This window comes from Myotis myotis, unplaced genomic scaffold, assembly GCF_014108235.1.
Source record: "Myotis myotis isolate mMyoMyo1 unplaced genomic scaffold, mMyoMyo1.p scaffold_m19_p_1, whole genome shotgun sequence".
In the NCBI taxonomy this organism is placed as follows: domain Eukaryota; kingdom Metazoa; phylum Chordata; class Mammalia; order Chiroptera; family Vespertilionidae; genus Myotis; species Myotis myotis.
Window position 1 is genome coordinate 196,983,057 of NW_023416313.1, and position 15,105 is coordinate 196,998,161.

The following is a 15,105-nucleotide window of genomic DNA, read 5'->3' on the forward strand; positions in this document are numbered from 1 at the left end:
TCTTGAAGCCTTATCTGTTGGTGAATACTGACTTTCCAATGTTAACCCCCAGCTTGATGGTTTTCTCATCATCCCACTGAGCACTTCTAATATCAGGCCCTAAACCTTCCCCCAAAGCATTTGCCCAGCCTTGATTAAGCTGTCATGAGCCAACTGGTGCTGAGATACAGCCACACACAGTACCTCTAGGATGTTATGCAACATTTGGAAGAAGTTAAACAAGTGGACATGGTTACTTTTTTGTTTGTTAATCCTCACCCAATGATATTTTGGCCATTGCTTTATTTTACAGAGTGGAAGGGAGAGAAGGAGAGGGAAGGTAGGAGAGAGAAACATCAATGTGAGAGAGAAATATCAATTGATTTTCCTCCACATGCACCCTGACTAGGGCCTGGGATCAAATCTGCAATGACTGGGAATGAACCCGTGACCCTTTGTTGCCAGGGCCAACACCCACTGAACCACATCATCCAGGCTGGTTACATTTTTAAAAATATAATTGACAGAGAACCAAAGGACTACCCATAAAGCTGATGTTAGGCTTTCACTCTGATAAATTCATTAAGAAATAATGTGGGTAAATGGAAGTATATACTATGTTCATGGATTGGTAGAATCAACATCATTAAAATGTCCATACTAAAGCAATCTATAGATTCAATGCAATCCCCATTTAAATACCAATGGCATACTTCAAAGACCTAGAACAAACTCTCCAAAAATTCATCTGGAATAAAAAAAGACCCCAAATAGCTGCAGCAATCTTGAGAAAGAAGAACAAAGTTGAAGAGATCACAATACCAGATATCAAGCTATACTACAAAGCCACTGTTCTCAAAACTGCCTGTTACTGGTACAAGAACAGACATATAGACGAATGGAACAGAACGAAGAACCCAGAGATCAACCCAAGCCATTATTCTCAATTAATATTTGACAAAGGAGGCAAGAACATACAATGGAGTCAAAACAGTCTCTTCAATAAATGGTGTTGGGAAAATTGGACAGATACTTGTGAAAAAATGAAATTAGACCACCAACTTACACCATACACAAAAATAAACTCAAAATGGATAAAGGACTTAAACATAAGAAGGGAAACCATAAAAATCCTAGAAAAAGTCATAGGCAGCAAAATATCAGACATATGTCATAGCAATGTCTTTACTGATACAGCTCCTAGAGCAGCAGTTCTCAACCTGTGGGTCGCGACCCCTTTGGGGTTGAATGACCCTTTCACAGGGGTCGCCTAAGACCATCGGAAAACACATATATAATTACATATTGTTTTTGTGATTAATCACTATGCTTTAATTATGTTCAATTTGTAACAATGAAAATACATCCTGGATATCAGATATTTACATTACGATTCATAACAGTAGCAAAATTACAGTTATGAAGTAGCAACAAAAATAATTTTATGGTTGGGGGACACCACAACATGAGGAACTGTATTAAAGGGTCGCAGCATTAGGAAGGTTGAGAACCACTGTCCTAGAGCAATGGAAACTAAGGAGAAAATAAACAAATGGGACTACATCAAAATAAAAAGCTTCTGCACAGCAAAAGAAACCATCAACAAAACAACAAGAAAGCCCACTGCATGGGAGAACATATTTGCCAATGTTATCTCCGATAAGGGTTTAATCTCCAAAATCTATAGGGAACTCATACACCTTAACAAAAAGAAGATAAACAATCCAATCAAAAAATGGGCAAAGGACCTAAATAGACACCTTTTGAAAGAGGACATACAGAAGGCCAAGAGACATATGAAAACATGCTCAAAGTCACTAATCATCCGAGAGATGCAAATCAAAATAACAATGAGGTACCATCTCACACCTGTCAGAATGGCTATCATCAACAAATCAATAAATGACAAGTGCTGGAGAGGATGTGGAGAAAAAGGAACCCTCTTGCACTGTTGGTGGGAATGCAGACTGGTGCAGCCACTGTGAAAAACAATATGGCATTTCCTCAAAAAATTATAAATGGAACTTTCATTTGACCCAGTAATACCACTTCTAGGAATATATCCCAAGAAAAAGGAAACACCAATAAGAAAGGATATATGCACCCCTATGTTCATAGAAGCACAATTTACAATAGCTAAGATTTGGAAACAGCCCAAGTGCCATTAGCAGATGAGTGGATTAGAAAACTGTGGCACATCTATACAATGGAATACTATGCTGCTATAAAAAAGAAGGAATTCTTAACATTTGCAACAGCATGGATGGAACTGGAGAGAATTATGCTAAATGAAATAATCCAGTCAGAGAAAGATAAATATCATATGATCTCTGTCATTTGTGGAATATAATGAACAACATAAACTGATGAACAAAAATAGAAGCATTGAACAGACTGTCCAACCTATGAGGGAAGGTGGGGGATGAGGGGGTAAGAGATCAACTAAAGGACTTATATGCATGCATATGAGCATAACCAATGGACACAGACAGGGGGAGAGGGTGAGGGCATGTGCTGGGGGGTGGGGACGGCCAGGGAAAAAAGGAGACTTATATAATACTTTAAACAATAAAGAATTTAAATTTTTTTAAAAATATATTTTACTGGTTTTTTACAGAGAGGAAGGGAGAGGGATAGAGAGCTAGAAACATCGATGAGAGAGAAACATTGACCAGCTGCCTCCTGCACACCCCGCACTGGGGATGTGCCCGCAACCAAGGTACATGCCCTTGACCGGAATCGAAGCCGGGACCCTTCAGTCCACAGGCCTACGCCCTATCCACTGAGCCAAACTGGATTGGCAAGAATTTAAATTTTTTAAAAAAGAGAAAAAAAGATGCTACATTATGTGTTAGATTTCATGCATTTTATTTCCCCAGAACTCAGACTAGTGCTTGATATGTGAAAAAAAAAAAAAAGAAAAAAAAAGAAAAGAAATAATGTGGATGAAAACAACTGAACTTTTCTTTTAAAAGAAAAATAGTGAGGAGGGAATGCCTTAGACATTAAAATATATTATTAAACTAAAATAAATAAACATTTTGGTATAACTACAAAACTAGACAGACATATCTAGAAGAAATATCCCATAGACCTTGATATTTATAATTGAGCTATAATAAAGGAAGAATTAAAAATTCACTAAATGGGAAGTTTAGTGTTCAAGGAAGAAAAGAATTAAGACATTTACAGCACTTTACAAAATAATGCTCAAATGGATAAGATGGATAAGAGATATATATATATAAAAAAATGAAACTTAAAATATCATAAGAAATTGTAAAAAGATGTTTATCTAACACATACAGACAAAGGCTTTCTCATATAAAAACAATGGGGGCAGGTCAAATACACTTGACTAAATAAAAATTTTAAACATTTTATATATATAAAAAGATCAATGTTCATATTCAAAGACAACCTATGAAAAACTGTTTTTTAAGGAAGGATTCTGGGAAGATAGTGACAGTGGCTTGGTTTTAAATCTCTCAGAATCCCCATACAAAAGCAGACAGAACATTTAGAAAAAAAATGAAAACTGGTGGACAGCATTTACAATAGTTAACTGATGAAGTCTCCACATGAACCTTTAAGTACAAGCAGGACAAACCACCAATAGTGTCAACATCCGCACGGTGTCAGCGTGTGTGCCTGGGGAAGCTGGGAGAGGGGGATTCTGACAAAGCAGGCAGGCCAACTTGAGAAGAGCAGTTGAACCTGGAAAGGGTTTTGTCCAAACCAGTAGTGGTGCAGGCAAGGGGGTCTATGATGAGGTCTTAAGAGGCCCCATAGTGGTCTTCACCCTGCCAACTCTTGAAAGTGGCCTGTTAGGGCTCCCTTCCAGGAGAGTTCTCAGTAATTATATAAGTTGTGATAGTTTTGTATTGTTATTCTGTTGAGTATAGAAGATGGATTAAAGCAGATGAGTCATTTTGGAATAGTCTCTCATCTCCTATATCCTTGAGAAGCAGGATTTGGGGTGTGGAAGAAAGGAGATGCAGATATACTATTGATGAGGTTAAGCAAAAATCACATAGTCCTACAATTGAATTAGAAGTATCAATATGAATTCATGAGGTGTGTGGTGTATGTGTTTAGTTCTGCTAGAATATGACATATGCATTCCTATAAATCACCACAGTGTGCAAAATCAAGCAATAAAAACCATGGGCTTATGTAAAAAATGGGGGTAAGAGCACCACACTCAAAAGCTTAATCAGCGACACATTTTTAAAAAGGATAGAAACAGCAAAGATGGCAGCACAGTTCTATATGTGTTAACTAGTGAAGAAATACATAAATACTGCAATAAACAGAGCACTTTGCCTTTTTAAGGACCTGAAGTCATCTTGTGGCATGGGCATTGGCAGGGTTGTGGCTTGGTAGGGATTGGGAAGCAGTAGAGGAGGTGTACCTGAAATTGGACAGAAAGTTGTAACACCAGCTGTGGGTGACTGGCTCATTGTCCTCTGTTGGGCATTGATGCTGAACACCAGAGTTCCGAGATCTTTTATAGCCTCGAATCTGGGCCATTTTTTCTGCCTTTGAGATGGAGGCCCTTTGAGGTATGCATTCATAATAGATACCCGTTTCATCACAATCAGAAATGCCATCCATATTATAGCCGCTTTCTGTGTCATTGCTGGAAATTCTTTGGCTGTTTTTCATCTGTATTTGTAGCTTCATCTGACAGCTGAAACTCTAGAAATTGTAGTGATGTTTGAAACCACCAAAGCAACCACTCCTAGTAGTGAGAGCTGCCACTGCTGCAGGATTTGGCGATTTTGATTTAAGGTCTTTATGTATAGACTGTGCTTTCTCTTTGTGGAAAAGCTTACTCCAGATTGTTTTGCTGTTTTGCATATTCCTACACAGCTTGGTTCAGCTTCATCTAATATTTCTCCTGTATAAAATCACCCGTAGACAATTTGTGTTAGGCTCAAATTGTTCCTTAATTGTGTTTGAACTACTTTGTGTTTTTAAAACAAGTGTTATAGCAGAACTGGCTATATGTAGATTTCCTCCCTATTAACTGCTTAGCTCTGTCCACTGAAAGGACTAGAAAGAATGACTAACGGTATAATAAATTAGCAATGAGCATCCCTGGCTTCATATTCCACTAAAGAAATCAGGGCTTCTTGGAGGAATGGCTAGTTACAGGTCTGGGGCAGTAGATGTATATGAAGAGCCTGCAGTATCTTGTCATCCCAGCTAGTGGGGAAGCGATGAAAGACCACCAGGGTCATGTCAGCAGGACTCAGGAGCCAACTGAAGAAGCTCCCACTGCCAAAGATGGGACAATTTGTATTTCAATAAGGATAAGAATTGCATAAAGTTATTTAAATCCATCAAATATGGTTAAATCCACGGGTTCCTAATGATATTAAAAAACACACAAATTGGTTGCTATTGAGTATTCATTATCTTGAAAACTGATCAGGACAAAGAATCAAGTATTTGTCCTGCCTTTCCTTCATGAACCACTGGGTAAGCAATGGTAGATAAGAGGAAACATCTCTTTATGGGAGTATTCCAACTAATCAATAAAAAATAAATGAAAGAACACCACCATTTTGCAGCCCCCAGTGAATGACCAGATCTGGGCACTGACCATTAACAGCGGTTAACATCACAAAAAGGGAGACTGCACACATTCTGTGCCTTCGGATGAAAAACACACCACCAACAATCTATAATCTTGCCAAAGGGATCTAACTTAAGTTTAATCAAGACTAGATCCAACTACCAATTTCCAGGAAATACCAAGCTCAGAGGAACAGCTCAGAAGAACATATTAAACTTGAATACGTAATCAGCAAAATTCAGACCGTCAGAAACTTCACAGGTTTAAAAGCTCAGGTTCTTAAACAGAAAATTTATAAAAATAAGAGGTGGAATTTATAAGTTAAAAAGGACTCAAAAGACATACCAAGTTTTTAAAAATTGGCAAGACTAAATTATAGTATTTTAGGGATGCACCTTTTAATGATAAAACTCTAAAAGAAGTGGTTGCTACAAGAATCAAGATAGTCAGCAATTAAGTTAAACCAGAGAAAATAACAGAACTGCATTCCCCATGCAATTGCGTGTGTGGATTGAGACTCACGCCAAGTACCTGCCTTTCTGGCTGCACTTTTCCTAATCTGCCTTGTCTCCAGATTATGCCTCTGTAGTCTTATTTGCAACCCCTGCAGCAGCAGCTACAGGGCCTCGCATCTCCAGGCTCACCCTTTGCCATGGGATGGATGAGCCGAGGTAGTTCCCAGGGAGGAGCAGGGCCTCGACGTTATTCCCAGCTCTCCTCTCTATGACTGCAAATTCAGGGTTTGCTCTTTGCCTCTATCCATCCAGGCAAACAGCAAAAACCCAAAACCAATGCTGGGCCTGTCTGCGTCGTTTTCCTCACCGTCCCTGCAAGAGCCCAGGAGTCCCATTTGGCTACTTTATGACAAGCCAATTAGACAAAGATTGTTAATCAGACTAATGAAGGGAGAAGGGATCTGAGGAAAGAGAAGGAGGGAAGGAATGTGGCAGAGGCTGCAATGGAAGAGGGAGAGCACCGCCCCTCCCTCCCTGCTCTGATGTTTTATTCAGAGTATTTGCAAATGAGCCAGTGGAAACAGCATTAACAATAAATGAGAGGCAATAGACCGCGGAGAGGAGGGGAGGAGAGATTGCAGTGCTGTTCCACGCCGGCAAGGGTCACAGGCTCCCTGTCTTACCAACCAAGGTGAGCCCTTCTCAGGTGGCTTCAGCTGCGTGCCCATCTTCAGGCCTCTGAAGAAGCTCTTATTCCATTTAGCAAATAAGAGAAGACGTTTAGAGGCATTTCTAGCAAACAGGAGCCAACCTAAAAGGCAAAGCCAATATATCAAAACCCAAGGGCTGGTAACTTTCATTCATCTCAGCCTCAGCATTGAAGTTATCACCCAAAGGATCTGTTAGGTAATTGATCCATTTTACGAAAGTAGCTAATACTTGATTGGTGCTTTACAATTAACAAGCCCTTTCTCATTGTCAAATGTTTCTCATAATCACCCTGTCACCAATTTTATAACTTAAAAAACTGAGCAAGTTTATTCAGGGCCTGAACCCTCACTTTTAAGAATTCAGGTGTTTCCATAATTCTTCCCATTTGGACAATCTCCATCAGTTCAAATCCCCCCATATACTAATTTACCTAGACTGGTGTTATTTTTTTTCCTTCTGTCCTACAAACATGCACTGAGCATCTCCACCGGCCAGGCACTGAGAGGCAGAGAATAGGAAACTCCAATGGATAAACAGTCCTCCTGTTTTAGTCTATAGGCTCTCAAGCTGCCTGTTTTCCTCTTTAATAAAAAACAACACACAAACATTTTTATTGATTTCAGAGAGGAAGGGAGAGGAAGAGAGAGATAGAAGCATCAACGATAAGAGAGAATCATTGATTGGCTGCCTCCTGCACACCCCACACTGGGGATCAAGTCCACAACCCAGGCATGTGCCCTGACCAGGTTCATAGGTCAAAGCTCAACCACCGAGCCAATCCACTGGGCTGCCTGTTTTCCTCTAGATACAAATTCTGATTCTGTGACAATCAATAGCTCCTATTAAAAAGATAACAATAGCTGTCATTCATTAAGTACTTACTAAGCACCAAGCACTGTGGTAAGCAGTTTCCAAGTGCTATTTTATTTAAAGCTTTGAGTCCATGTCTAAGCACAGAGCTCAGGCTTGGAACCAATTTGCTGCAGCACAGTTATCTCTAAAGGGGATAGCTCCACATTTCCACATGGACTCCTCACCTTTGACAGCCTTGGTGAGACCTGGCCTTAACCCTTGTCTGACCCGGCAGCACGATTCTGCCAGCACCTCTCTTCTCCTGTATTTCCTTTGCACAACTCTCAGCACGCTGGTAAGGGTCTTTCAGCAAAAGAGGGTAAAAGGTCAGGTTTCTTCTGAAGCGGAGACCAAAGCTGCCTCCCGCACCCAGACATTGGATTCCTGTTGGCCAGGCCAATGAGACCTTGGAAACTTAGGTTAGAGTCATACTGCCTGGCATCTATCTACCTCTTTCCAATGTCATCCCAAATATCCCCTGATTTCCAGGAAGGCATAAAGGAAGGAAGAGACCTCTATCACAGAGGCCAGAAGCTTGAGAAGGTGATGGCTTACCTGAGCCTCACTTCTGAGCATGTGGCCCTCACTGCATAGCATGGGCACCAAAATCCAGCCCAACCTACTCAATCAGTCTGGGCCTCTCCAGGATCTGGGATGACCGAAACTCACGTAAAGTTGGAGGATGTGGAGAAGGAGTGCGCTGCAGTGTAGTGGTTCTCAGAGTGTGGTCCCCAGAGGCCAGCAAGTCTGCAGGACCTGGAAATGTGTTAGATGCAAATTGTTGGGCCCCACCCTACACCAACTGAATCAGCAACCTTGGGGGTGGGGCCCAGCCATCTGAGTTTAAGAAGCCTTCCCAGGCTGAATGCTGAAGTGTGAGAGCCGCTGTATAGACAATTACCTCTCCAAGCCCTGGCTCACTTGCGTCTTCTACATCACTTAGGCTGCAATCTTGGCTGACATTTGGGGAAATGGAAGGAAGGTCTTGTGTGCTCGGATTTTCCCTTTTCCATTTTATTACCCTGGGGATAGTTCTGAAAACTCAAGCTTCTGAACAAAACCTCCCTTGCTGGTAATTTAATCCTTCGTTTGCATTGCCAATAATAATGGAGGAAAGAAATTCCAGGAGACCAACTGCCTTTTAAGTGCTTTATTGTATCTGATCAGAAGCATGCCCGGAACGCAAGGCCCAGGTTTCTCAGCCCAAGAATAAACAAGGGCACAGAACCAGGAGGAAGAGGGGCTCTGTGACTCCAGGCTGAGCATGGGGTGGGTGGGCAGGGGTGGGCATGGAACCAACAAGACAGTCAGATTGGGGGGGTGGGGGAGGGGAGGGCAGTGGCATCTACACAGACAGAAAAGACAAAAGGATAGGAATAGCCCCTAAATCAAAGAATCACTAGCTGCCATAATCTAGTTTGTTTTCCCAATTCTGATCAGTACCATGCCTATCTCTCTCCTGACCTTGGACTTCCATATTTTCAGTCTGGTAAGGTGCCAACCCACTCACTGGTATTAAAGGAAAGAGAAGTGTGCCTATTAATTCCTTTAGCAAGTCTTTTTTTGGAAATTTCCTGAATTTCCTGTATGCCAGGCACAATGCTAGGTGCACAAAGACAAACACTACTCCCAACCTCACGGAGCACGGATTTTAGTGGAAGAGATGGGTGTCACTCTCTCTCTCCAGCCCGTGACCACGGCAGGGGCATGTGTAACAAAGACCCTGGCCTAGTCTCAGGTCAGGGAAGACTCCCTTGTGGATGAGGATATTTGAGTCGAGGTCTACAGAGGTTAGCTAGGCAAAGGCAGGTGTTGATGGTGGTGAGAACACTACAGGCAACGTACAAAGACATGAGCCAAGATGGAAATGGCAAGTTTAAGGACCCGAAAGAAGACCCAAGGAAGGGACACAGGAGTGGTAGGCAGAGGGGAGTGCAGAGAGCCAGTTATGAGGTCAGTAGGTGGTCCAGGGGTTTCTGACCGAGTGCTGGGGTGGAGGGGGGAGAAGAATACAAACTAGAAACAGTGACTTGGGTGAAATCCACAGACCTTGAGTAGATTGGATATGGGATAGTCGGATAAAAAGGCATCAAAGGTGTTTTGCTAGGTCACCAGAGAGGTCACTAGACAAGGACTGAAAATAGGATGAGAGCTGGATTGAGAAGGAGGCAGAGTGGTTTAGCTACAAGGGTAGACGTGGCGCACCCAGAAAGCCTGCAGCGAATAGGCTCTCAGTGTTTAATTAAGGTGGGTGTCCAAAGCTCAGTTATTCGGGGCGATCCAATGTGCTGACTAGGGGTCGGTTTCCCCTATTGCCAGCTCTGGGCTTTGTTCATTCTTGCCTTTACCAGCAGGTGGAAGGAGAAGGGAAAGGCTGGGGTGGGGGACAAGGTCACTCAGTTATGTACATGTGGTGGATAAATGGAAACTAAATGGTCTCACCTACTTAGAGGGGCGGTTTATTGTGATGAGCTTACAGGACAGCAATTCTCCCCTGAAAGGGGAGATGTAAATGCAATTTACATCTCCGGCAACTTTCTACAACCATCCCTTAATGAATTAGTCAAGCCGCCAAGGCATCCAAATTGGTTCTTGCCATCTTTTCATCTTCCAGGTTGTCTGGGGCTTAGAGTGGAATTGAAGAGTATTTATAGCACTGGGACATTTTTGTGGGCCTGGGGGAAAGAGCCTTCGAAAACTAAACAGGAGACAATTGCAGAAAATAAATCCAGTTAGCGGGGCTTTGAGGCAGGTTTGCAATGACTTGTTGCTCTGTCTCTCAGGAAGGTACAGGGGTGGCAGCCACCACTGGGCTGGGAGGTTATTTGTGTGGAAAAGAGAATGAAAAACATCAATAAAAATTTAATTGTACACTTAATCTATTTCAGGATGAAGAATCCCGATATTTAGGTCTCTGTGTTAGTCCGGGTTGGGGCAGGAATCAAGCAATCCATGCAGAAGAGATGATTAAAGATAAATTAATGAAGGAACTTTCTCTAAGGGTGTGAGCAGGGAATGAGGAAGCCAGTTGGGGATGGCGAAGCACTGGGCAATCTGGCAAGTTTTAACACCCCAAGGCATGGGGAGGGAAGCAGGGAGAGTGGTTAATTATTTCCGAGACTGTAGGATTACCCTGAATCTGCCCAGGAATGAAGCCGCTGCCAACTACAGCCCAGCAGGGCGGGAGCCTGGGGAATAAATATTCAAACCTCTCTTGCAAGTGCTTCTTTCATCTGTCCATCCAAACCAAAACCAAGGAGCAAGGGAGCACATTGACCCAGTTCACACAGGCAGCCTCCCCGGGCCCAAAGCAGGGCAGGGAAAGGTGAACAGTGGATGAGCAGGGACAAGCAGACAGAACCCAGCTCATGAGCTGAGAGCCTGACCAATTCAGATTTGCAAATTTATGGAGATCAATATATGTATGTGGATCTATGTATTTCACTGCCAATGTTCTTCTGGTTTTATAATGACACAGTTCATCCCACACTGATGGTATTAGACAAAGCAACAGAAAACAGAACTGCTAGCCCAGGATTCGCCTAGGGAGGAGTGTGTGTGTGTGTGTCGGGGGGGCGGTGAGTGGACAGTATACTGTCTGTTTTATCCATTTCCCCTGTGATATCAGCTGTGGCTCTGGCCACTGGATGTCTCCCCTCACTCCCTTCTTCCCTCATCTCCCTTCCTTCCCTTCCCTTTCCCACCCTTCCTCCCTCCCTCCCTTCCTCCCTCCCTCCCTCCCTCCCTCCCTCCCTCCCTCCCTCCCTCCCTCCCTTCCTTCCTTCCTTCCTTCCTTCCTTCCTTCCTTCTTTCCTTCCTTCCATTTTCCAAAAGGAGACAGGGCTTGGATTATTGGCGAAATCAAAAGGAGAAGCTAGGGGATTGCCTGTTTCCATCTTGCCTGCTGTTTGTCTAGTGGACAGCATTTCCTCTATAACACTGGAGCTTTCATCTGTGGTGTGTGGACCAGACTTAAGCTGACAGCGACGCTTCCTTGGAGAAAACCCTCTGCGATCCTGGCTCTCTCCCCATACGCAGAGTCCACCAGAACACGTTCCCCTTGGCTCTGTTTTATTTCCCACTGTGCAGCACATTCAGCCACAGACTCTGCTCCTGGTCTTTCCCCTGACTAGATACACCCTCCCCTCACTGGAATTGGCTAATTGCAGAGCAGTTAAAACGTCCCCTTTGGTGAGCCAGGGAACCCCTGAGCGCCCTAACAGAGGGAGGTAGACCTGCTCAGACACTGCCCTCTGCTGGAAACGGCTGGGACTGTTCAAGTCTTCAGAGAGGGCTGTGTGCCACTTCTGAGCTCTTAGGGCATCCCCTCCTACCTGGGTTGTAGATATACCTGCAATGTGGATAAGGCATCACGTATTTAAAAAACCTTTCTCCTCAACAACCTGGATGTAAAGAAACATTAGAATATGATGCAGGATGTTGTTTTTATGACTTGCTATAAAAAAGGATTTCTAAGCAAGACACAAAAAATAAAAGAATGATAACCCTGACTACATCAAAAACAAGAACTTCCATATGGAAGAAGAAATTTAAACAAAGTTAAAGGAAAAAGAGGAAACACTCACAACAAAGGATCAGTATCTAGAGTATATAAAGAACTTCTACAGATCAAAAAGAAAATGGAAAGCAATACAATAGAAACATATTCTAAAGATGCAAAATACTAATCCACAGAAATATGAATGTACAAATTTCTATAAAATAAATATGTAAAATGTAGATAAAAAGGCAATGTAAATATAAATTTGGCCCCAAAATGCATGATAAAAATGCTTAGTTTTCCTAGTAATCAGAAAAATGGAAATTCAAACATAGTAGAGTTTTTGTTTTTGTTTTTACTTACTAATTGGAAAAGAAGTAAAATTCTATGGGAGACAAGGTATTCCATGCACTATAGAGAAGGATGCAAATTGGTGTGATCCCTCTGCACAGTAACTTGGCAGAATCAGTACAGTGTCACATGTTTATACACCACAGTCCAGTGACTGCATGTCTCCATTTCTCCCCCAGAGAAACTTACCCCTGTGCTCAGAAGGCAGGTTCAAGGGTGGCTGGGTGGGGCAGCTTTGCAACAGCAACAAATTGCTTCATCCATAACACACACACACACACACACACACACACACACACACACCCTGCAGCAGTTTCTTAAAATGTAGTATATGTACTTATGTGGAACGATCTTCAAAACTATATTATTGATTTCAAAGAGAGGAAGGGAGAGGGAGAGAGGGGTAGAAACATCAATAATGATAATCATAGATCAGCCACCTCCTGCATACTCCCCACTGGGGATCGAGCCCACAACCCTGGCATGAACCAAACCCTGACCTCCTGGTTCATAGGTTGATGCTCAACCACTGAACCATTTCGGCCAAAACCTATTTTTGAGTAAGCAAAAATCAAGCTGCTGGATAACACACAATACAATCCCACATATAAAATATCCCTGCACATTAAACAATATTATATTTTTTCTATGGGCCTTTCAATGCATGGCAAAATGTGTAGAAGATACATCAGAATGATGCTGAGAGTTACCTCTGGGGTGGAGACGAGGGTTGGAGGTGGTGTTCACAGGCAACTTCAGCTTTATCTGTAATGTTCCATTTTTTAAATAAAGAGAATATATTCATATGTTACTTATATAATTAAGATAAAGAAAAATGGTTGTTATTTAAAAGGAAGAAAACCTTTCCTAATCTTTACCCATTAGGCACCTGGAAGAACTGGGAATCTTTGAACTATAAGCAAGATGGTGCCTTGGGTGATTTGTCAGGGGACCTGTTAAGTAAAGGGCACTGTGGTTGTCATGGAGATGGTTGTCTTCAACACAAGCTATCCTGTGCATCCATCTACATGTCAGACCATCTCGCATTCAGTGCTATGCTTTTAAATCTTGGCTCACAAACTCAATATTAATAATACAATCCCTAACACTTATTGAGGGTGTTTGGCATGAAAATGTAATTACCTTGTTTAATCCTTTATTCTTTTCCTTTCTCTGTGTGTCTCTCTGTGGCCCCATCCCCTATCTCTCTGTCTCTGTCTCCAGATGAGGTTATATAGCTTAGAAATATTAAGTAACCTGAGGTCAGTTGACCAATATGTGGTAGAGTTTGTCCTAACCCCAGCAGCCATACCCTCAAAGATTTAAACCACATTACAACATCCTAAACATCTTTATATTTTTGTCAACTTCAACATCTCAACACACATAATACACACATAAACACGTCCTGTCAGGAGATTCCTGAGTTTCCCTGTCACTCAGGCCAGGTCCATTGGCTACACTGCTCTGAACCCAAACAGCAGCTGGCTCATTCTGGGAGAAAAATCTGCCATAGGATGAGGTGTTATTTAAGCCGGGACAGCCAAGAAGCTCTAAGACAGATATAGAGGAAAGGGACAATTACGAGGTTAGAAATAATCCTCAACCAGAAGACAACTTCAAATATTTTTAGAGTTAATTTTAGAAACAAAACTAATCAACAGTAGCAAAGCTTAAAGTCTGACCGTATGGAAGCCCTACAGAATTCTCAGAGGATACAATGTGCTCCATCTTCCAAATTCTGGGCATTTCTCATGTCAACACAAAATGCGTTCCAGTGATGCAGGCCTGCTCGTCCTTGCCCACCACCCCAGCCCAGCGAAGAGGGCACACATGGGTATTGCAGATGTGAGGGGCTGAGGCCCCGCCCAGGCCTCTCAGGTCCTCTTCGGAGAGAAGGCAGGCCTCTTCTTGCTGTAGAGCAAAAAGCTTTTGAGGGATGTTTCCAGAATAGCTTATGAGTGGAGGGGGCAGCAGGTTTGCAAGTCCAGAGCTGCGATTCCTGTCTCCCAATTAAAAAAAAAAAGAATTAATCTCTATTTGGTTTCTTGCTTGAGAACAGGTGTGTCTATGAATAATACATAGACGAGAAGGCCACAGATGCATCTGAAGGCCCAGAACTCTGAAGGCAAATGAGACCCAGAGTATGAAGATCACGCAGCAGATTTTAAGTAGCATCACGTAGGCAAGGAAAAACCTAGGAGAGCACACACACACACACACACACACACACACACACACACACACAACCACTCTGCAAATAACAAGCGCCTCTAAGCCTGTGGTGCAATAACATATCTCCTCTCCAGTAATGGTGATTGAAAGTCACTAGGTTCCCATTTGAGGAAGAGGAATATATATTAAAAAATGCAATCTAAAAAAAACAAAAAGATGGAAACGTTAGGGTTTTAATGAACCTGAAGCTTCGGGGCAGAGAATTAAGGACATTTACATTTTGCTTTCTGGATTAGAACTCCAAATCCTTCAACTCACCAGGACTGGCACGAGAGGAACCATTCAGGGCAGCAGATCTGGGTGGGCAGGTGGCTGCAGCCCTCCTGGGTCCACTCTGGGATTCTCCGCCTGGCCTTGCAGCAGTTTGCCTCTTACAACAGTCTGCCCACCAAAGCCCAGATGTGCTTTTCTATTAGTTAAACATGAGAGGATATCAT